The sequence below is a fragment of the Pantherophis guttatus genome, chromosome 5, assembly GCF_059756535.1.
Source record: "Pantherophis guttatus breed Tessera chromosome 5, ASM5975653v1, whole genome shotgun sequence".
NCBI classification, from domain to species: domain Eukaryota; kingdom Metazoa; phylum Chordata; class Lepidosauria; order Squamata; family Colubridae; genus Pantherophis; species Pantherophis guttatus.
In genome coordinates, this window is record NC_142067.1 from 16,263,272 (window position 1) to 16,288,637 (window position 25,366).

Below are 25,366 nucleotides of genomic sequence, written 5' to 3' on the forward strand. Positions count from 1 at the left end.
AACAGATATAAGTATGGACATAATTATGAATCAGGGGTGAAATTTATCAGGTTCTGACAGGTTCTGGAGAACCGGTAGTGGAAACTTAGTTTGGAGAACCGGCAAATACCACCTCTGGCTGGCCCCAGAGTGGGGTGGGAATGGAGGTTTTGCAATATCCTTCCCCTGGAGTGGGGTGGGAATAGAGATTTTGCAATATCCTTTCCCCAGGGTGGGAATGGAGATTTTGCAGTATCCTTCCCCTGCCATGCCCACCAAGCCATGCCCATCAAACCACACCATGCCCACCAGGCCATGCCCACAGAACCGGTTGTTAAAAAAAATTGGATTTCATCACTGTTATGAGGACAGGAGATGGATACGAATAAATGGGGACAGTAGGACAGAGACGGTAGCCATGCTGGTGCGCTTATGCACGCCTCCCGCCCCCCCACTTAAAGACCTCTTAGGAATGGGGTGAGATCTTAGACAGTCTAAGGTTAAAGTTTTGGGGGTTTGGGGAAGAAACCACAGAGTCAGTCAGGTAGTGCATTCCAGGCATTGACCACTCTGTTGCTGAAGTTGTATTTTCTGCAATCAAGAACTTGGGAGATCCTATTGCCCTGCACGTTTTTTTCCCTTTTGCAGACAGACATGTGCAGGATGCTGGGCAGACCAGCTTCTCCTCCTCCCTCCTCCCATGCAGGTAGTTCTCGATTTACAGTGGTTTGTTTAGTGACCAAAGTTAAATGGGTGCTGAAAAAAAGTGACTTCGCACTTAGAACGTTTGCTGGGTGATCTCAGATGAGGAACGGAGAAGTTCATCATAATATTTGAATGGTCTTTTCTGGTTACTTTTCATGAGTATTGAAATATGATTTCAAAGGAAGTCTCTGATGAGAGTATCAGAAGGGAAAAAAATCCTGTATCAAATCAAAATCATTTATAACAACCATCCGGTCAGAAAAGAGCAAGATAAAAATCTACTGAATATGTATGTATGTATATGTGGGTGCTTATTTGCGTGTGTATATCAATCTGCCAAAATGCAGGTAGTCCTTGACTTAGAACAGTTCATTTAGTGACCATACAATGTTACAACAGCACTCAGAAAATTGACTTATGACCGCTGGTCATATTTAACCAGCATTGCAATATCCCCATGGTCATATGATCAAAATTCAGATACTGGCAACTGGCTCGTATTTATGACGGTGACTGTCCCGGGGTCATGCAATCCCTTTTTGTGACTTTCTGACAAGTGATGTCAACGGGGGAGCCAGACTCATTTAACAACAGCGTTACTAACATAATAATTGCAGTCATTCCCTTTGCAAACAGTGGCAAGAAAGCTCATAAAATGGAGCAAGACTCGCTTAACATCTGTCATCTGTAACATTCTGTTAACAACAGAAATTTTAGGCAAATTGTGCTCATAAGTCGAGGACTACCTGTACAGCTGCCTCCCCTCGTAGATGTTTACAATCTTAAGAAACTGTCTGTGGCTTTACTCGGAAGATAAAACACGTGGTAGGTGGTGTGTTTGGTTTATTTTATTTTTTTCCGCCTGTGAGGTAGGTTCAAAGAGATATAAGTTGGGGATTAGTTGCTTTGATGCCTGAACACTTGTGGGTGTATAACTAAATGGCGGAGGAGAGACACTAAAGAAAAGTTTCCAAGATACGTAGTAAAATACAAAGGGAATACCTTTCTCACAAGGGTTGCAAACAAATCCTCGACCACAATAGAGCTTAACATTTCTATTGCTAAGCAAGACAGTGGTGAAGCGAATTTTGCCTCCTTGTACGACTTTTCTTGCCACCATTGTTGAGTGAATCACTGTGGTTGTTAAGTTAGTAACACGGTTGTAAAGTGAATCTGGATTCCACATAGACTTTGCTTGTTCGGAAGGCTGCAAAAAATGATGATCACATGACCCCGGGACACTGCAACTGTCATAAGTATGAGCCAGTTGCCAAGCCTCTGAATTTTGATCACATGACCATGGGGATGCTGCAGAGGTCGTAAGTGTGAAAAATGGTCATAAGTCCCTTTTTTGAGCGCCGTTGTAAATTCGAACAATCACGAAATGAAAATTTGTAAGTCAAGGACTACCTGTAATATAGGTAGAAATATTCTGGGCACTTTCAATGTGCATTGCAATTCCCGCTATCCTAAATGATATGGCCGCAAAATACATCGTGAGGTTAATTGAGTACACTAATATTTTTGTAGGGCTCCAGATTCCCCACCCCCAGGGCATCCTGTAAAAGCAGCCAGAAATTAAGACAGCTAAATGATGCTTCAGTTATCCATTTTACCTGGAAGTGAGGGCTGGCAGCAAGTTCAGCTGGGGTTACATAGGACAGAGCGCATAGATGCTGTGTGGGCCTGTGCTCTCTGTATGCAAGAAATACATGTTTAGAAATGCATAATTACTCTAGGGAAGCAGACCTGGCTGTCTTCCCAGGATATTTATTTATCTCATTTAGGAACTTTTTTTTAATGCTACCCACTCCCTTAACAGCTCTGGGTGGCTTACATGAATGCAATAACAATGATCAAAAAAGCTAAAACGAAGCCCAAACAATTGTAAAACACTTAAAAAGGAAAATAGTAAGCATGTTGTAGAGGGAAATACGTATAGATTTGGTCCCTTCCTAAGCTATATAGCCTGTTTTGTTCTGTTTTGAATCTGTTATCAATGTGATCCTTCAGATCGGGGTCTCCAACCTTGGCCACTTTAAGACTTGTGGACTTCAACTCCCAGAATTCATGGGACTTTGGGAGCTGAAGTCCACAAGTCTTAAAAGTAACCAAGGTTGGAGACCCCTGCTTCAGATCTCTCAGAGATGTGACCTTGTTGTAATTCTTTACATCTGTTGGTTGTCCTCTTCTGTTTCCTTCCATCTTTTCCAGCTTTGTATTCTGAGAAAGAGTATGTGAGCCTGCAAGTTAGAAGGATAATTAGAGCTTGGTTATATTGTGCCTCAAGTTAGAACTTTTGAGTTGATATGTTCAGTTGATAATTATCTAGGTCAGGGTTTTTTTTTCCACCTTGTGGTAGTGCTGTTGAAAGTCTTTTCTTCCAAACTAATGTTTTCATAGAAATGGTATTTCCCAGTAGAACTGGGAGGATGTCTCCCAGACTGGAGATTCTCAGTCATCCAGGTCATGGTTATCCCAAAGGTGCTTTTTCAAGAGGCAACTGGACTTTCTGGTTTTTCTTTGAAGACGTTTTGCTTCTCATCCAAGAAGCTTCTTCAGCTCTGAGAAGCGAAACCTCTTCAAAGAAAAACCAGAAAGTCCAATTGCCTCTTGAAAAAGCATCTTTGGGATAAAACTGGGAGGGTTTTCCTTTAAAAGAGCTATCAACTTGGGAGGATTAATTCTTCTTTTAGACAACAGTACACTAGTTAAACTCCTTCTTGGGCTGCTGCTCTCTCCCTTCCACAATGTTATTTACATTTTCTTTTAACCTGTGCAATAAACTTCCTGTATTGTTTGTGTGATCCTTATCTAAAATATGCCCAGGAGACAGAAACCCTTAGTAGGAAAGAAAAAAAACCCATTGTTTTTCTTGTAGTCTGTTGTGAAGTGTAGAGGGACAAGAGCTTCATTTTATTGCATAGATCTTATGGTCACTAAATGTTCTGTCAGCAGGCTAAAATAAGTATCTCTGTCTCCGCCATATACACAGTTAATAATAATTCACGTATTTAAATTTGTGTCGAGCTCACAAATAATCCAGGAGCAAATGTCTGTGCTGTAAAACCTAGAATGACCACAAGCTGGCAGTAAAGAAATCCATACAACTAACTTTTTACTGCCATCTAGTGTTTACCCAAATTCTGCAATCTAATTCTGGTATGCTGGCTGGATTGCCTGCTCCTCATTTGCTATCTGGTGTTGCCTAAAAGAACAGAACTTGGTTGCTGAAAATATTAAGGCTGTGGCATGTTTTAATTCAGCTTAGTGAAAATTCATAGAGAATTGGCATGTTGTGAGGGATTTGTTAAGATAATTTTAAAACTTGGACCATTGAATTCTTTAAATCCTCATGTTCACAGGGCATGCTTTGCCCAGTGAAGTGCCCTTACTGGTGAGTCTAGAATAAAATAATCACATTAACAACCAAAGTCACCCTTATGGAAGTAATGTCTCTAGTCATTTTCTCTAGAACAGGGGTCTCCAACCTTGGCAACTTTAAGCCTGGAGGACTTCAATTCCCAGAATTCCTCAGCCAGCAAGCTGGGGAATTCTGGGAGTTGAAGTCCTCCAGGCTTAAAGTTGCCAAGGTTGGAGACCCCTGCTCTAGAAAGTGCCTAGGACCCTACGCTCCTTGGTCCCATACAGTATTTGTGAGGCCATTTCTTCTTCATTGTAGCCAAAATTTGAAAGGTTGCTATGCTATGCTGCTAAACTTAGATCTGATTGTATGTTGTGAAACTAAGGTTTTTTTTTTTAATTTTAGATGGTTGATTTATGTGTTCTTATGATAGGAATTGGAATTTCTAAATAGATGGAATTAATTAAAACCTGGGTAAATTGATACTTCATTAATTTAAATTTTAGATTTGTTAAGCACTTCGGACTCAGTTTTAAGAAAGGGCTTTGATACTTGGAGGATTGCAAATATGGAACCTTGTCTCAATTCTTTAAAGCAGCTACAGTATGTCTTTGCAGCTTTTCTTATTCCTGGACTCATATACAAGCACTGCACATCTCTAGGAAATTTAAACTCTCTGTTAGTTCATAGGATCAGGTAACCTTACTTGGGTGTCCCAGACACATAGCATTCATCTACCCTGTTTCCCCCAAAATAAGACATCCCCTGATAATAAGCCCAATCGGGCTTTTGAGTGCATGGCAATAAGGCCAAGCACTTATTTCAGGGTTCAAAAATAAAAATAAAAATAAGAGTCTTATTTTTGGGGAAACACGGTAGTTAAATCTTTGCATTAAGACTACAAAATCAGGTGCTATAATAAGCTTATTTATCAAATTTGGGCTTTCTTCTAATTGCATCATCGGTCAATCTGATATCTCTATTTATAGGTATACTTTTTTTTTCATCAAAACAGTGCTTCAAAAAAAGGTAATATTTGGGTTATATTTTAATTGATTAATTTGCATGAATGAAATTGTTGATCTGTCTCCTGAATTTGTAGGACCTGAGGGAAATATACCAATGTCCCCCTTTTTTAAAAAATCCCAGTTACATACAAAAACAGGATTCCTTGTTTGTTGTTATTTAGGTTAATATCAGAATTTATGATTTGCAATGGATAGTCCGTAATTCCATCCTTAGTATTAATGCCACCTTTTGAGGAATATCATGAGAGATATTCCCATTAAGAAATAGATTTTAAAATCTTTTCTTAGTTTGGAGAAATGCATTAGGCATGGTTTTCTTCAAGAAAACAGTAAAATGGCTTACTGGCTTTGATTTCTTTACAGCTTCTGATATAATGGCATAAAACAAAAGATTATGGCTTTATCAGACCTAAAAAATATTTCAGAATGTTTCTGGAGGGTTGATTCTGCCTGCTACAGCAAAGGCCGCCCTGAGTCCTATTTGGAGAAGGGCGGTATAGAAATAGGAACAAACAAACAAACAAACAAACAAACAAACAAATAAATAAATAAATAAATAAATAAATAAAGGCATCAAAGAATCTTCAGACAGTTTGAGAAATATTATTTTTTTATGGATATAAACTTTCATGATGATAGTCTACTTCTCTGTATAACCAGTGGAGTGGTTGTACAGAGTTATTTTATAAACATGTGAGAATAAATGATTTTTTCAAGGGTGACATAAATTTGGTACTCTATTAAAAAATCTGGAAAACATAGCCAGTTATGTTTGAAGTTGGCTTGACAATGTACCGTGTGTATATATATAAAACTAGGGAACAATCTACCTTGTACTAAGCTAATGTTGAATATTATAAACCATTTATCCCCTGAGCAAGACGTCTGCTAAAAACCATTATCTTAATCTCACTTCTAAACTAAACAGCTTTAAGTGATGTAAAATTACACATGATTTCTCTACTTTATCTTTGCACAAATAGTCTGTCGAAGAAGGTTAGTTCAAAAACCGGTCACAAAGTGAGATTTGTGGCAAAACAAGAGGTTGTGATCTGTTTTTCCTTGCCTATATATATGTTTTCCAAATCTCTTAAATATGCTTAAGAGATTTAGAATGCCCTGTGGATTTACCCAGCTCCCCGCTCCTTCCTTTCCCAGGCTAAAATTTGGGTTCTTCTTCTCAATGTTGATTGTGGTGTAGTTTGCTTGCACCAAATATAGTGATGGATTCCACTGTGTTTAAACTTTAGCTCACATCTGAATACTAACACTTGCTACAGTTAAAAATACTCTGAAATCTAAGCTTAGAAAAAGCACATATTTCTCACGGTTCTGCAGAATTTGTTTACTTTGATAGGCCTTTGCTTGAAAGGAAGGGAGGGGGGGAATGGTTTCTTCTCCAGGCCTGAGAAATTCCACTGAATTTCAGCGGAAACTACCTTCTGGAGGGTTTTTGGCAGTAACTCTGGTTTCTGTGTGGTAGACAAAATCCTTTCAAGTTCACATTACGTGAACCACACTCTCCTCTTGTACTTTTAATGCTGCTGTTTTCTTTTACTGATCAGTTTTGTACCCGGAATTTTGAAATTCTTCAGAGTCAGTGTGCCAGCTGAGTTCCGGTTAAAAAAAAAAAACTTGCAGAGTTGATGGTTGGAGAACTTTGTAATTTGGAAATATTGATTTACAGGGAGTCCTCGACTTACGACCACAATTGGGATTGGAACTTTTATCACTAAGGGAAGTGATTGTTAAGTGAGTTTTGCCCAATTTTTTGCAACGGGTGTTAAAGAGATCATCATGGTCATTAAGCAAATCTGGCTTCCTCCATTGATTTTGCATGTTGGAAGTGCCTGGGAAGCTTGCAAATAGCAATCATTTGACCCTGGGACTGCAATTCTTGTAAAAATATCTCGGTTGTAAAGCTCCTGAATTGTGATCAAGTGACTTCAGAGACACTGCAACAGTCATATTTGTGAGGTCATGTTTAAATCATGTTTTTCAGCGCCATTGTAATTATGAACAATAATGAGTGAATGGTTGTTGAGTACCACCTGTATCACCTTCTCCGGAATAACATTGTGTGCACTGAGTTTTTAATTTGCATACATTATCCTCTATTTGCCTCTACCACAAATAACCTCAGGTAATCTTTATTCTATGCAGAAACATTGCAAGAGTATATGGTGTGTTCTTTTTATACTTCCCCTTCTTAGCTTAAGGAATAAATCAGGCAAAAGGTTTTTTAAAATATTGCACCTATTGCATCAAGAATAAGGCACTTGAAAGTAAATAATTAAACTGTGCAGAAAGTTAACTCATAATTCAAGTGCCATTTGGGAAAATGATAAAGTCTTGTATTTTTCCAAGCTTCGTAGCTCTTTCAGGATAGTAAACTGTTTCCAGGAGCTGGCTTTCTCCTTCAGCAAATATTTGATCAAATGTAATGTAAATAGAGTACTTTCTTTTAATAAAGTCTAGTATTCTAGAACTTGAACATATTTGGATGTTTGAAGTTAGCACACTCAAAGTTAACAAAATGCTCTTTTCTTTCATTGCAGCTATTTTTTCTTAATTTGTTCATCTGTTTGGAGGACTGAAGTATGCTAAAGGTTCTCTTTTCCTTAAGATAACAGCAAGAAAAGTCCTATTGTGATTATACTAATATTGTACATCCACAAATTGCCTGATAGCACTGCAGCTATGAAAAATAGTAATCATGTGCCTTTTGGGCCTCTAAACATAGCTAGACCAAACCTGTGCTTGGAAACCCACACATAGGTTTGTGTGCTTTAATTGTCTACATTTGAACAGTACCATAGCTGTTTGTGATCCTCTTTTTGATGGAGGACCTTCTCAACTTATTGGTTTAATAAGAGCCGAGGTGGCACAGTGGTTAGAATGCAGCACTGTAGGCTACTTCAGTTGACTGCTAGCTGCAGTTCAGCAGTTCAAATTTCACCTGCTCAAGGTTGACTCAGCCTTCCATCCTCCCGAGGTGGGTAAAATAAGGATCCAGATTGTTGGGGACAATATGCTGACTCTAAACTGTTTAGAGAGGGCTGTAAAAGCACTATGAAGCAGTATATAAGTCTAAGTGCTATTGCTACTTTGCAAGAGGGGCAAAACTTAGCAATAGCAATAGCACTTAGTTTTATATACCGCTTTACAGTGCTTTACAGCCCTCTCTAAGCGGTTTACACAGTCAACATATTGACTGAGCCTGGATAGCTCTGCAGACTAAACACTGTAATTTAACACCAGCTGTCTGCAATTAAAGTAAGTTCAAATCTTGCCAGGCTCAAGGTTGACTCAGCCTTCCATCCTTTCTAAGGTAGGTAAATTGAGGACCCAGTTTGTGGGGGCAATAAGCTGACTTTGTATAAAAATATACAAAAAGTATGAAGGCTATTGCTTAACGCACTGTAAGCTTCCCTGAGTCTCCAGAGAAGGGCGGCATATAAATCAAATTAAAAAAACAAAACAAAACAAAAAACATATTGCTCCCAACAATTTAGGTCCTCATTTTACCCATCTCGGAAGGATGGAAGGCTGAGTCAACCTTGAACCTGGTGGAATTTGAACTGCCAAATTTGCAGGCATCCGGTAATCAGGAGAAATATCGTGCAGTACTGCACTCTAACCACTGCGCCACCAAGGCTCAACTTAGAAAGCTATCAGGTTTGTTAAGCAATCCTGTGCGAAGTTAAGATGGTTCATGTAGCTTCTAGGTCCATTTTCTGCTCTTCAGAAAATCAAAGCCAACTAAGGTAGATTGACAGTAGTGGCCTTTGTTGAAATGCTTGGACTCTGGAAAAGCCTAGTGATATTATTGCGAAACCTGGTTTTAACCATGATTTGGATTGGAGGCTAAAACATGAAGAATGGTTGTAGGAACTGGGTATGTCTCGTCCAATGAAAAGAAGGACTAGGGGTGACACAATAGCAGTGTTCTGATATCAAAGAGGCTGCCACAAAGAAGAGGAAGTCAACCTATTCCTCAAAGCACCTGAACGCAGAACAAGAAGCAATGAATGGAAACTAATCAAGGAGAAAAGCAACCTACAACCAAAGAGAAATTTCCTGACGGTTAGAATAATCAATCAATAGAATGGCTTGCCTTCAGAAGTTGGTGCTCCATCACTGGAAGGAGGCTTTTAAGAAGAGATTGGGCAGCAGTCATTTGTCTGAAATGGCATAGAGTCCTCTGCTTGTGCAAGGGATTGGAGTAGAAGACCTCCAAGGTCCCTTCCAACTCTTGTTATTCTGTATTTCTTATAGTGCAAAGCATAACCAGTGTGGGGAAGGGATAGGACAAGTTGCATGGAATAAATGGAAAGTGGAAGAATTCCTATATTCATAAGCTGCCTCTTAGTTTTCATCCTCTATAGCCGTGATGGCGAACCTATGGCACGCGTGCCAGAGGTGGCACGCAGCGCCCTCTCTGATGGCACACGAGCCATTGCCACAATTCAGCTTTGCCACGCATGCGCGCGCGTCTCCTGCCAACCAGCTGGGTCTCTGCCACGCATGCGCAGGGGTGGGGCACGTGTAGGGGGGCATGCAGGGCACATGCGGGGGCGCATGCAGGGGGCCGCATGTGCATGCACGCAGAGGTGTGGCACGCACATTGCATTTTGGGGGTTCAGGTGTACTTTGGGCACTCGGTCCAGAAAAGGTTAGCCATCACTGCTCTATAGTGTGCTATTAGAATGGAAGTGTTGGACTTGTGCTTGATGTACAAAAATAATGCTATGCAGATCCACCAAGTAGTATTTCTCATCAACCCCTAGATAGTATGGTCAATGGTGATGAATAACAGGAATTGCAAGCAAAGCAGTGTCTGATAGACTCGTTTCCTCACTCTGAAAATAGAAAGAAGTCCCATTCAGAAGGATGCTTGATTGCAGCCTACAATATTGCATTCATTTTACTGGACGCTCACTCAGGATGAGTAAGACGTATTGCTTCAGTTCAGAAGAAAATAAGTTTCATGAATTTTGTTCGTTTATTAAAGTGGAAAAAATGAGTCTGTGTTATCTGCTTGGGTTTTATAGACTGGAAATTGTTGTCTCCAACCGATAGTTTCTTTTCGCTGTTCAAAATGATTTTCTGCTTTATCTGTTCTTTGTGCCATGAGTTTATTTTTGATCGCTTAAACCAAGGACAGAAACTTATTATTATTTATTTTGGGAAGATGTTCTATTTTCTTTCTTTGTCGAAGGATAGTCTGCTGAGGCTGCTGGTAGCATAAAGACTTCCCAGCTTACAAAATAGTTGTGTAGTTTTGTAAAAGCTGTTTCCCAATAATCTTGTGAAAGTTCTTACCAGTTGGAGGTCAAGAATTGGTTTGTTTATTTTGATTTGTTTATCTCACATTTTCTATCACTTATGACTGGATAGGAAACTTCTGAAAATTATGGGAATTATATTGCAAACATTTAAGAAGTTGTCTGCTTCTGACTTAGAGTCAAAGAAGCAAATGATCAGATTTACAGCACAGCCATATTTAAGTCTACAAAGAAAAGCCAGTGTTTTTATTTGGACATAACGTTCAACTGTTGTATATGATTGTTACAAAAAAATGGTCTAAACCCATATACATTTAAATCAAGGATATTCTGTAATTTAAAACATATAAACCATAGAGATGTTGAGAAAATCTCTCATAAAATACCAGTGGTAATCTGCATTGCTACCAAGAATAGTAAATATAGAGGTATTCTTTTTTTAAAAAAACATTTATTGTTTTAAAAAAATTGTACATGGTGGAAACGTCTTGGCGATATCTCCGCCATACAAAATATAACTCAAGTCTCTTATGTATTTAATATACATTACTACTTACTAATTGTATACACATACCTAACCTCTTAATACACGCTTACACTTACATACTATATTACATATCGTATTTTTCAGAGTATAAGACGCACCTTAGTTTTTGGGGAGGAAAATAACAAAAAAGCTGATTGGCAGGTGGATCAGCCTCCCTGAATACCCCCCAATCAGCTGTTCCCAGAGGTGAATTTTAGCAACAGGTTCCTTGGTTGTGAGCTCTGTGCCTTGCTTTTTTTTTTTTTTTTTTGCTTTTTTTTCTGCCTCTGGAAGCCTCCAAAACAGCTTCAGAAAAAAAGCCTCTGAAGCTGTGTTTGGGGGGCTTCTTTTCTGAAGCTCTGTTTGGGAGCTTTTTTCCTGAAGCTTCATTTCTGATGCTTTTTTCAGCCTCTGAAACCTCCCATTTGAAAAGCTGGGCGGGGCTACATTAGGAGTATAAGACACACCCAGATTTTCACCCACTTTTTTGGGGGAAAAAGATGGGTCTTATAGTCCGAAAAATACGCTTTATTGCCTCTTGTTTCAATCTATGCATCCTTGTTCTTATCCATTTCGACTTCTATTCCTTAAGTCTAACCATTGATAAAATCTATTCCAAATCTCATAGTATTCTCTCTCTCCTTTATTTTTCAGTTTCTTAGCGTCAGTCTATCACATTCTGCACAGTCAAGTATTTTCTTTATTATTTCCCTTTCTTTAGGTATGTTTTCACTCTTCTACTGTTGGGCATGAACTATTCTCGCCGCTGTTATGATATGCAATATTAAATATAGAGGTATTCTTGAAGTCAGCAGAAGTCAAGTTCAACTTAAAAGATTTTATTGCTCTTCCCCCCAAAATACAGATAGTCCTCAACAGTTTCGTTTAGTGACCATTCAAAGTTACCACAGCACTGAAAAAAGTGACTTATGACCGTTTTTCACACTTATGACCATTGCAACATCCCCAGGGACACATGATCAAAATTCAAATGCTTGGCAACTGATTCATACGTGATTGCCATGTTCTGGGGTCATGTGATCATCTTTTGCAACCTTCTGACAACCAAAGTCAGAAAAACTGGGAACCAGATTCACTTTCCAACCGTGTTACTAACTTAATAACTGCAGTCATTCACTTAACAACAATGGCAAGAAAGGTCATAAAATGGGGCAAAACTCACTTAACAAATATTTCACTTAGTAACTGAAATTTTGGGCTCAATCGTCATATATTGAGGACTACCTCTATATGGTACTACCAATTAACTGTACTAATGGTATTGGCTATATTTCTAGTTGATATATGACTTGTATAGCAAAATTATTGGGTGAGAAAGCCAACAAAAAATAACTTTGTGTTGTTTTAGGAAGGAACATAGGAAAAAAATCCCCATTAAATTCTACGAGATCTACTCTTAAATTAGTGAAAGTAAATAAATTAAATTTATTTAAATAAAATTTCGAGAATGACTAGGCCTTAGAGAAGTGTCACCATTATTTACATGCATTCACAATTGTTTCACTGTCTGCACAAAAATGATATACCCAGATTCTTTCGTGAGAGGAGGGGATGAAAAAATGTATTAACAGAAGTCCAACCATTTTTCAATCTCTACTGTCAGTGGAAGCAGCTTCAGGATCCAGAAATTTAACAAACAGAAAAAAGAACTTGATATTGTATCTGACTCATATTTTGTCATTCCCAAACATACCAACTTCAAATTCTGGCTTATTAAGGAAGCAACATGCCAGAAGTTCCAGTTCCATTTTTCTCTCTGATGAATTCCTAGAGGGACTATATGTAGCAGGATATGAAAAAGGAGACTTTCCTTAGCAAAATAACGAAGGCTATGTCTATATTCCTCTCTGACCCATTGTAAACAATGCTTTAATATTTCCTCTATTCAGGAAAAGGAGAGGGATTCTATATAATATATATAGCTACTGATCTTTGATAAACTTAAGTTCTGGAAAACATCATGGTGGCCTCCAGATGTTTTAGATGACAATTCCCACAGTGCCTTGTCATTGGTTACGCAGGCTGAGGCTGATAGAAGCTGAGAACTAAAACATCTGGAGGGCATCAAGTTGCCTGTTCCTAGGAGAAGCTAAATGACCTCAGTGGAATGGGTGAATAGACATGAACAGGATTATGAAATTGTCTACTTTCTTCCTTTGTAAATTCAAAGATCAACTAGGTTTTGTGCCAATGAACTTTCACAGGCTGTTTATGTATTCTGCAACTATTCTCTCTTAACATTTCAGAATGATTAAAAACAAGTTTTCAATATTCCGTAGTTCTTCCACGTTGAGGTTTTTTTTTTTAAAAAAAAAACTCCTTTGGGGTTTTTTGAGGAAAGCTTGAGTATAAAGTTGAAATATTCCTCTTTTGTGGAATGTATGCGTTGCCCATGCTTACCCTGGCTTGGTAGGGTTCTCAATAATAAGGAGTGATTTTATTTAAATCATTTTTATTACTCTTAAATGCATTCTTGCCTTCTAGCTCAGCTCAGAACTTCTACCTTTTTAACATTTTTTTTTAAAAAAAATCCCCTCACAAGTAACTTTAGAAGTTTCCATTTGTTTAGCTGTCTGTCTGTGTGTTCTGTAAGTCACTGTCCGATCTAATGTATTGAACTGTGCATCTGCTTTTTATTCTACATCTGGGGGTCCAAATGACGGCTGAAAGTGTTCCACTTTCAACATGAGGTTACTGTCTGTCACTTCCTGTTTATATTTCTTGGAACCTTTAGGGTGATTAATATGAGGCATGGCATGTCTGTTTTGTCAATTTAAAATTTAGTAGGTGTCTGTTTCTGAGAGGTGATATTACACCTCCCTTCCGTTCCAAAATTATGCCCTGATATTACTCTAGTTGACATAGTATTTAAAAAACAGCTATGCTAGGCAATGCAGGGATAGTTTTATACATATGAGCATAATCTAATATATAAATCACAATCCTGTAGCAAGAGATTTAGTTTTCAGATTATAAAGTGACTTTCTCCAAGGCAAAATTTACATGCAGATGCTTGCTCTGTCTGTAGGAAGGGCTAATTGTTCTGCATATGATGCATTCCTAATTTAATGCAGCACACAATTTGGTGGATTTGCTCGATTTCCCTAAGCATGTACCCACTAAAAGGTTGCAACTGCCGTAGAAAAACATGGAACAACTACTCTGCATGTGTTAAAATGCCCACATCCTCTCATTTAAATAATCCAGACCAATTAGTTGTTTTCTAAGTCTATGTAGTAAAAGCTCTAAATGAACTAATTAGAGAAGAAGGCTGTAATTTCAGAGAGTCTAGCCAATCTGAATACATCATTGTGTGAATTTCATTTGCATCATTTATATTTGGGGGATGATATGCAAATGACTGCAATTGATGCAAAAGACATACATTTTTGTGTAATGACTTCATGGATATAAATTGCAATGGGATTTGTTTTGTTGGATGGAAAGTGTGTTGCTTTGAGGTCCAGAAAAATCGAGGTTGGCAATGTCCGTTTTCCTCTCTGAATGCAGGGTGACCTAACCCTAACCCTAAATGGATTTTCCCCCAATGGGATTTTCCCATGTATTTTACCTAGAAACATGGATAAGGGAGGCTCGAAAAGTCAGCGCCCTCCTAAGCAGACCCATGCAATGCAAATCCGTCAGCGATGTCCATTTTGCTATCCGAATGCATGTTGACCTAAGACTAACCCTAAGTGGATTCCCCCCCAATGAGATTTTCCTATGTATTTTACCAGTAAACGCAGATAAGGCAGCCTCAAAAAGTCAGGGCCCCCCCTAAACATACTGTTGCGCTCTGAATCTATTGGCAGTGTCTGTTTTGCGCTCCAAATTCATGGTAATCTAACCCGAACCCTAAGTGGATTTTCCCCCAATGGGATTTTCCCATGTATTTTACCAGGAAACGTAGAGAAGGCAGGTTGGAAAAGTCAGTGCCTTCCTAAGCATATCCATGCTCTGTGAATCCATTCCTGATGTCGGTTTGCTGTCTGAATTCATGGTAACCTAACCTGAACCCTAAGTAGATTTTCCCCCAATGGGATTTTCTCGTGTATTTTACCAGGAAACGTAGAGAAGGCTGGCTTGAAAAGTCAGTGCCGTCCTAAGCATAACGTTGTGCTCCAAATCCATTGGCAATGCCTTTTTACTCTCCAAATTCATCGTGACCTAACCCTAACCTTAAGTTCTCGTTCGTTCGTTCGTTCTCTCTCTCTCTCTCTCTCTCTCTCTCTCTCTCCCTCCCTCCCTCCCTCCCTCCCTCCCTCTCACGCACGCACGCGCGCACACACACACACACACAGTTTTTTCCTCCTCTCCTTTCTCACAAACCAAAGCAACCACCGCCTCTCCTGCCTCCCTGTACCTGGTATTGGCCAACCTTGGCCCATGGATTGGCTGCCTGGATGTGCGTTTTAATCTCCCATGTAGCCAATTGCCCCGGGGGGGGGGAGTATCCCTCTGTGAATTGCCCAGGATGAAGGGGCGGGGAAAGTGCCACAGCGGACCAATGGTGGGAGAAGAGCGCTGGCAGAGAGGTAGCCGACTATGAATGCCAGCGTTTGGTAAGCTGTGGTGCGGGGCCCTCAGGATGAAGTGGGTGTGATAAGGCAGCCATGTTCAATTGTCCCATTCGGCCTAGACAAGGCAGTAAAAAAATACTCATCTGACTTCAACCAAGTTGTTTTTCTTTTTTCTATTTTATTTAGCTGAAATGGAAAATGAATTTCATTGCTGATTGGTGACATGACTTCACCTTTTATTTCTGGGTGCCGTTTCTTATTACGTAACTTATAAAAGTGTTGGGGTAGTCCTTTAAATTCTGTTTGTATATTGGGTGTTTTCACAATTATATAGGAACAGTCTGATGTTCATTCAAGCAAGGAAGCAGAGTAGAGAAACAAGGTGATGATCTCATCGAGTTCTCTCACCTGTCTTTGATATTTAGTTTTTGTGGTTTATACTGTATATTGTTTTGGTTAGATTCTCTGTGTTTGCTTATTCTGGCTTGTTTTTATGGAGTTTTGTTAGGCAGCGACAAAAATCTCCATCAAACAATGAATCTTGGCATTGTAATCTTCTGCATAGGGTTTTGTTACAGATTGACATGACGAAACCATGATTTATTAAACCAAGAATGAACATTATTCCTATATGTTCCCTCTTTGGTTCATGTTTGCATTTTAATTCTGTATTTCCAGGTTTCTTTACACCACAGTCCTGGAATTCATGTGAACTAAGAAACTTGTTTCATCTTGCTTGAAATCAATAAGTAATAAAATGTAAGCAGATTCCTCATTTCAGATGGTGTTGAAATAGATCTCATTCTGGATAAATGTGTTTCATGATCACACAGTTGCTTTTTCCCTCCCCCATTCCTGACATTCATTGGTTGCTTGCACTTTACATTTTTAAGAATTTGCTGTATCAACAGTTATTTTAGTTATGTATTTAATTTCATAGGTATTTGGTTTAGAATAAGGAACTTATAGTTCATGGGGTTATCTGCTGTCCAAAAGTAAGATTTTTTTTAAAAAAAAAAACCTCATTAGGTGTGTGCAAATTCCTGGGTGTGCCAGAATTTATTTGGATCCCAGCCTATAAGCTAAAGAACAACTTTTTAAACTCAGAAAACTCCCATGATTTTCCTGTTACACCTGAGCTTAGCCCATTCGGGAGCAATCATGAATACAAATTACAACAAAAAAGTTTGTGATACGTTTTACAAACTAACGCATCATGCTTCAGTTTATTATTCCCCTGTGTAAATACAGGTGTGTGTGTGTATGCATATTTGTATATAGGGAGTCCTCGGCTTATGACCACAATTGAGCCCAAAATTTCTGCTGCTAAGTGTTCTGATCCAGCTCTCCAAACACGACAAACCCTCTGAAGTTAACTAAAAGATTCCTTTATTTGGAGCGCTAGCAGCCTCGACAAAAAGTTTCTCTCTCACCTCAGGCTAACAAGTCCGTCCGTCCGGAAGATACATAGTTGTCTGCCACATCTATTCATCTCTGCCCCCTGCCTTTTATCCCCAGAGCTAGGGTGGGCTTTGCTAGCAGTGGTGGCTCTTCCGTCCCATGGATCGGCCCACAGATTTCCACGGCTCTCCTCTCCTCTGTCTTCTCTGCATCCGTGCGTCAGGCACTGGACCCTCTTCCTCATCAGCCACCTCCAGGCCTAGGGGCTGTTGACTCTCCATCTGAGGGCTGATGGATGGCCCAGGCTCCGCCTCTCTCTCTCTCTCTCTGCCAGCTCCATTCCCTCTTCCCCCTCGGAGCTCTCAGGTTGCCTTAATGCTGACCCTGACTTCCATGCCTCCTCCTGCTCTGATTCAGCTGCTGGAGAAGCCAGCAGCCAACAGGCCACAACACTAAGTGATACACTTGTTCAGTGAGTTTTGCCTCATTTTACCACTTTTCTTGCTACATTTGCTAAGTGAATCATTGCCAGTGTTAAGTTAGTAATACGGTTGTTAAGTGAATCTGGCTTCCCCATTGACTTTGCTTGTCAGAAGGCCGCTAAAGGGGATCACATGACCCCTGAGACACTGCCACCATCGTAAATATGAATCGGTTGCCTAGTGTCTAAATTTTGATCACGTGGCCACGGGGATGCTGCAGTGGCGTGAAAAAGAATCATAAGTCATTTTTTTAGTGTCGTAACTTTGAGCGGTCACTAAATGAACGGTTGTAAATCGAGGACTTACCTGTATTAACATTTTGCAGTGCTTTGGATTTTTTAAGGAAGAGGCATGAGTACGGATGCAGCCTATGCACAAGTGGTTCTTGATTGTAATGGCAATTGAGGCTAGGGCCACTGTGATGGCTTGAACTCTGAGGAGCCATCCCTCATACAGTGATGTTGTAACTTTGAATGTTTGCTGACTGAATGGTTGTAACACAAGTATTAGTATGTTATTGAAGTCATTAGCTATGTCTTTTTTCCAGTATCACATGTCTGCTGGCTATATGCTCCACAGCAGTGTAGTAATCCTGAACACATAATAATAATGTTAGTTATAGAACGTAGTAATAAAACAGCCTTGCATGTTTCCAAGAAAAATGATGAAGGAAATTTTAGAACTGAATCCAAAGCATTGCCCATCTCTACCTACCTATACCACATTGATGTTAACATGGCAATAGACATGTAGTGACAGCGTCACACATGGTTATGTCGTTTTTTTTTTGTTTTTTTGTTTTTGTTTTTGTTTTAAATTTGATTTTATATGCCGCCCTTCTCCGGAGACTCAGGGTGGCTTACAATGTGCTCAGCAATAGCCTTCATCCTTTTGTATGTTTATACAAAGTCAGCTTATTGCCCCCACAACTGGATCCTCAATTTACCTACCTTAGAAAGGATGAAAGGCTGAATCAACCTTGAGCCTGGCGAGATTTGAACCTGCAGTAATTGCAGGCAGCTGGTCTTAATAACCAGCTTAATAACAGGGTGCCTTAGACCACTGTACTACCAAGGCTCAGTTTTGTCATGACAAGTCCATAAATTGCAGATATGCATGATGAATCAGTCATGTTCTGTTATTTTCCTGTCCTTGCAACTCCAAAGATACCATATATACTGTGTTTCCCCATAAATAAGACCCTGTCTTATATTTTTTTTTGAACCCTGAAATAAGTGCTTGGCCTTATTTTCGGGGATGTCTTATTATTTTGGGGTGCATGGAGCAAGACGGGGCTCTTCTTACCATCTTATCTGATTTCCAGCTCTGTCTCCCTAACCCTAACCAGAGGAAATGGCAGGGAACAGCTGCGCATGTGGTTAAATATTTTCACGGAGAGCTTATTTTTTTGGGGGGGGGGCTTATTTTAGCACATGCGCTCAAAAGCCCGATTGGGCTTATTATCAGGGGATGTCTTATTTTATGGGAAACAGGGTAGCATCTTCTCAGAAAGGGTAAAGCCAGGGTGGATAAAAATCAATGATTTTTTAAAAAAAATAAAAAAAATCAGATTTTTTTTATTTAAATCGGATTTTTTTGATTTTTATCGAATTAATTTTAATAAAAAACTTTTGGGGTAAAAATCAATCGTAAGATAGTTTTCTATTTAAGATACATAAATAATTTAGTTTATTCAGCATGAAATGGAGCTTAGTTATGTAGCATGAGGCTGTATATTCTGCAATACTAGGACTATCGGTGAGTTAACAGTGGGTCAAAGGAGTAGCAGAGATGACAGTTGCTGTTTAAAAATTATGATTTAAATCAAGTTGATTTAAATCAAGCCTTTTTACTAGTGATTTAAATCATGATTTAAATTGTGATTTAAATCAACTCGATTTAAATCAAATCCACCCTGGGTAAAGCCAAATAATTTGGCTCTTTTTTTTTAACCCCCTTCTGAATTTTGGCGTGTTTTTCAAAAGGAACAAGTAAGGGGTAAAGCCATGCCTTCAAATCCGAATCTTTGCATTGTTCAAATCAATTGCTGTTAAATTTAGATGTAATAATGCGATTACATTAAAAAAAAAAGTGGTTGGATGTTGGTAGGAAGGAAGTATGAAATACTGCATGGAGGCTCATTATCCAGTTCCTAGCACTGAGTGTCCTAGTTATTAAGGGGAGATGTTTAGGGGTTTAATTAGGGTCAATCCACTCTTATTTCTTGTCATTGCTATTTTATTATGAGAAGAACAATCAGAGCCTCTCTCTCTCCCCCTCCCCTCAAACCCAGTTACATATTTTGGCTTGTTCCACTGCTTGCAAGCTGGCACATAGTAGAAATACAGAGTATTTCTGTAAAGACCTCTCATTACAGTAGACAGTAGATCTACTGTTGATGCAGGCTAATCAGCCTGTAAATTTTTTGGCCAGAAGATGTAGCTTCATCTTCTTTTCTGCATTTGCTTGTATCTGGTTTTTTTTTTTTTCTTCCCCCACTACCAGGCCCTGGTTTTATTATGCAAACCATCTGGTTAATAAGTTCTTTAGAAAATTGGCCAGAAAGGGAAACAAGTGCAGGCGGACAGCTCTTGCTGGAAAAGAAAACACTGAGTTTGTGATGAGCTTTGGTTAAGTTTCTGCTAACAAAAAGAGATGGATGGAGCGCAAAGAAAATCATGTTCTGTGAAATTGAATGGCTTTTTCTAAATAAGCAAGCAGAATATAAGATCGGTTGTAAGTAATCCGTTGGATGCATTATTCAGCTTTTGGCAGGAACTAGCAATCTATCCTTGTCTTGGCAATTTCTAGAATTCATTCTTCGCTTCTGGCATCTTGACGTATAACATCAGGACCTGTATTTAGCTGTCATAAACAATAGATACAGATAGGATTTAGCGTCCAAGAAAGGAAGTCGATCCAAGAGCCATGGTGGTGCAGTGGTTAGAATGTGGTATTGCAGGCTAATTCAGCCGACTGCCAGCAGTCCAATTCTCACCGCCTCAAGGTTGACTCAGCCTTTCATCCTTCTGAGGTAAAATGAGGACCCAGATCGTTGGGGGCAATAGGTTGACTCTGTAAACCTCTTAGAGAGGGCTGTAAAGCACTATGAAGCGGTATATAACTCTTAAGTGCTATTGCTATTGCTATTTTTTACAACAAATCCTAGTATTTCATAAAGAGTACTAGTAGTCCTTGAGTTACAACCACAATTGGGACCAAAATTTCTGGTGCTAAGCAAGGAGGTTGTTAAGTGAGTCATGCCCAATTTTACCACCTTTTTGCCACAGTTGTTAAGCAAATCAGTGTGCAGTTGTGATTCAGCTTCTTTCTTTGACTTGGTTTGTTGAAAGCTGGCTGATGCCGCAAATGGTGATCACATGATCCTAAGATCTTGCAGCCATCCCAAATACATGGCAGTTGCCAAGCACCTGAATTTTGATTGTGTAACTGTGGAAAAGCTATGATGGTCTTAATCTTTGAAGCTGCCAGTGTTCCCTAGCTTGCTCTTTATCTGCCTCTTTGTCAAGAGCCAAGATGGCGTCTTCCCTTTTCCCTACAACAACGCCTCTATGAGGTAAGCTGAGGTTGAAAGAAAATAGCTGGCCCAAAGTCATTCAATAAACTTTCCTAATGAGTATAGACTTGCATTTGGGCTGCTCTGGTGCCAGTCCAACATCTTAACCCTTATCTTCCATAAGGCTAAATGATTTAGAGCAAAACTCTATCAGGGTTTTTTAAGCCAGGGTGTCATATCATAACTATAATTAGTATTTCGCCTGTAGAAGATCCAGTGCCATTAATGGACGGGAAAGTGTTTGGGGCCTTTTTTTCTCTTTCCCTGTTTTTATAGCAGGTACATTGTTTTTCTTGTATTCCATGCTTATCTTGCTTAATTTTTGTTGAAACGTACAAGGTTTTGGGAAATTAGATCTTAATATTCTTCTTTCCAGTGAACTCATTTGAAGAAAGTTTGCAAATCCAATGAAATCCAGAATGAAGAGAGTGCATTAAAACTCTAGTAAGGTGGTAGAGGAGGGTACTATCAAATGTGAGTTCCTAAAGACACCAATACCCTATCAGTGATCAGATGGACAAACTATGTCCCAAAACACTGAAGAATTTCTGGCACTCAGACAAATCAGCCATTAACAGGCACAGGGAATAAACAGCATGTACATACCATTCAAAACAGACAATCCAAAAGTTAAAAGACCACCTCTTTGTGAGCAATCCAAATCCAGATAAGCAGAGATTAACACCAAGATTAATACTAAACCAACAATCAAGCAATAAACAACACCCCAATCAAGGAACTACCAACTCAGACAAACAGTCAAACATTAAACAACAGTCTAATCAAGGAACCACCGAAAACACTCCCACCAATACTGACAGGGCCAAGCCACATTTTATAAACAAAGAGCAAACCCCATTTCCTGTCTAGCATGTTACTTGGTTGGATAATAAAACATCTGCAAGAAAACAATCAAGCTGAGAGAGTCCCAGGAACTCCAAAGTAATAAAAATCGGATAAAAATATAATAAATAACTAACATTACTTTAAATTCTTCAAGATCAGCCTCCCATGTTCCATCGGTATAACTGAACCTAAAACTATTAACCATCTCTGCCAATTACGTCACAAGTTAAGTCGAGAAAAATAATTTTCAATCTTTAACTTGCAAGGAGGATTTCAATGTCTTTTTTCTTTCTTTTCCAGATTCACTATCTGTTTTCAAGATTCTTTTTGTTGTTTTAATGTTGCAAACTTTATTCAGAAGGCTGATCAGGACTTTTTCTCAGTTGGAGAATTAGTCATGAAACTCCCTTAACAGCCTACCTGATCCCTATACAGTAATATGAAGCTACCATATGCTTAATTTGGGGTTCACATGGGGATTGGAGCAGAGCCCAACAAGCTTGACTAGGGCCTATGATGAATGGATTGGGAACCATAAAACATGCCTTGCATTTTGCAATATTTATAGATTGTGGAGTAGACATGCAGGGATAGATGTAAAAAGGATTTCCTGAAGGCATTAAGCTTTTCAAAACCACAACCACTTTAAAGGAAGGGCGACGTTAGTTTGGAATGCATATTTTCCAGTATTTTCATCTGTCGCTATGTTGATTAGCAAAGGGGGTCTAGGATTTTGACAGCCAGGGTACCATTTCTGTTTGATAAACCTTCCATACACCCTATGGTTTCTAAATTGGTGTAACTATCTTGGTGTCTGTGGGTTGAGGTTTTGTAAGAAGAGGTATAATCTCTGATGCAATCTTGCTTCCATCCAATTGCTGGTTTCAATGTTTGGATTTTTGGGAAGAGATGTAGACAACAGAATATATTCAGCATGGGCTGAACGAGCATATATTTAAAAATCATGCAGTAATCAGCATTTTAAAAAGCTGGATTTGGCGATGAATTTTAAGCAGCATGGAAGTATAACGGTGGTAATGGTTTCCCCAGTCCAGTTGTATGCGACTCTAGGAGGTTGGTGCTCATCTCCTAGAGTTAGCTGAGGGAGCCAATATTTTCCGAGGATGCTTCCGTGGTCATGTGATCAGCATGACTATATGCTGAGGTGTACGCAACGTTGTTACCTTCCCGTCAAAGTGGTACCTATTTATCTACTTCCATTTGCATGCTTTTGAACTGGAAGGTGGGCAGGAGCTGGGGCAAATAACGGGAACTCATCCAATCGCTCAGCACTTGGGTCTTGAACCTAGGCCCGTGATGGCGAACCTATGGCACACGTACCAGAGGTGGCACGCAGAGCCCTCTTTTTGCTGGCACGCTGGTCAGATCTCTGTGGCATTTCTTTCTTGAGCTTCTGTTTCCCTGCAAACGATGAAGCAGAAGCTCATGAAAGAAAAAGATCTTACCTCTTGCCATGCTACTGGTGTTGGATGCCCAGCCTCCTGCCAGCCAGTTGGTCTTCAGGTTTCTGCTGCGCATGTGTGCATGTGCGTGCATGTCCATGCATGTGCACATCAGCACATGTCCGTGCATGCATGTTCACACGTCCGTGCATGCATGTTCACACATGTCCATGCATGCATGTCCATGCATGCATGCATGTCTGTGCATTCACACACACACACACACACACACACACACACCTTTCAGTTTGGAAGTGCACATGCGCAGTTTGGGCACTCAGTGAATAAAAGGTTCACCATCACTGACCTAGGCTGCCAGCTGACAAGCTCAGCATCTGTAACTGCTGACCCATCACGCCCCCATTAAAGTAAAGCAGTCATTATTAGTAAAAGGGATAAAATAGGGAAAGGCATCTCGGATATTAGGACCATGCAAAGCTTTTGAAAGGATTGCTTCGCAACATGCAGGAGACAAATAAAGCACCTCTCTCTGGATCATTATAATCATGTTGTTTTCCCGCACTCATAAGGCTGGTTTAAAAGCTATCCCCAGCTGTATCCGTGTGTGTGTGTGTGTGTGTGTGTGTGTGTGTGTGTGTGTGTGTGGTTATTACTTAAAAAAAAAACCAGTTGAATAGAACAGACTACAGAAAAACAAGTCTGCTTCAATGATTCACAAAGAGTTGTTCCACATACTGAAAAGCATCTCTTCTGAAAATTTTGCCTAGTCCTATCAATTGATACACATGTACAGGTAGTCCTCAACTTACAACAGTTCATTTAGTGACCGTTCAAAGTTACAACGGCATGAAAAAAGGGACTTACGGCCGTTTTTCACACTCATCACCGTTGCAGCATCCCCATGGTTGTGTGATCAAAATTCAATCGCTTGGCAACCGATTCGTATTTATGACGGTTGCAGTGTCCTGAGGTCATGCGGTTTCCGTTTTGCGACCTTCTGGCAAGCAAGGTCAACGGGGAAGCCAGATTCACTTAACAACCATGTGACTAACTTAACAACTGCAGTGATTGACCTTAACCACTGTGGCAAGAAAGGTGGTAAAATGGGACATAACTCACTTAGCCAATGTCTCACTTAGCAACGGAAATGTTGGGCTCAATTGTGGTCATAAATCAAGGACTACCTGTAGTGTGTATTCATTCCTGAGGGAGGATAAACTCAGGGTTCCACCTTACATAAAGTGCAATAGGAGCCTGTTAAACCATCTTCTCAGCTGACTGTGACCTTGCTAGTTGAATTATGGGACCAAACAAGGGTTTTTTTTTTTCCCTTTTAATCCCCAATTAACTCTCGGTAGCCTTGGGAAGCAGGAGTTATTAAGGGTGGCAGAGGAGGAACAAGTGTGAGTCCTTCAGGAAAGCCTACTATTTAACTGACTTGATTTTTAATTTGAAGAATCCTTCACAGGCCTCTTAAGAGAAAACATACTTCTTTCTGAATCTCAGTTGGAAAGAATGAAGGTTCAGCTTTTGCTGCCAAAACAAACTGAACACTTGGTTGTCAATTTTCAGATGTTTCGTTGCAAAATAAAAATGATCTATTTCTTCGGTGCATGTTTTTGACCACTTAAATAAGAAAAGGTATCCGCTAATTTTGTCCAACATTCACTCAATGCCTTTTTTTTTAATGGAAAAAAAAATGAGATAGTACAGTAGCTCAAGACATCAAGAAGCCTACCAGATGAACTTCTGTTTTTAATCATCATAATTCAATTCACAGCTAGTTTCTCAGGGTTTCTAAAGGCAGAGACACAGAGAGCAAAGCTTTGGGATGAATTTATAGGTGTTTCTGCTTTGCTCTAAAGGTGAACGTGAAGGTCTCATCGTGTGAGGGGGAGAAGTGTAAGAGTACACACTGAAAATGATGGACCCATAAAAAAAATCTGTCCATACTTGTTTTCCAGTGTAGAGTTATAGATCATAAACCTATACAGCACAAGAATCTGTTTATACTCTGTAAAAGTGTCAGAGGATTCAAGTGATATTTCTGCTTCCTGCAATGATTACCGTGTTTCCCCGAAAATAAGATCCAGTCTTATATTTTTTTTGCCACAAAAAAAAAAAAAGGCACCAGGTCTTATTTTCGGGGGGGGGGGGTTGTCCACTGACTCACCTCACTTGCGCGCATCGTCTCTGCCTCCTTTT

At 39.5% G+C, this 25,366-nt stretch overlaps 1 protein-coding gene across 3 annotated transcripts in view; it reads left to right on the forward strand.

Moving 5' to 3' along the window:
- The window catches only part of ARHGAP42 (Rho GTPase activating protein 42), a 174,733-nt gene that overhangs the window by 1,110 nt on the left and 148,257 nt on the right, over positions 1–25,366 (forward strand). The window lies entirely within an intron of this gene.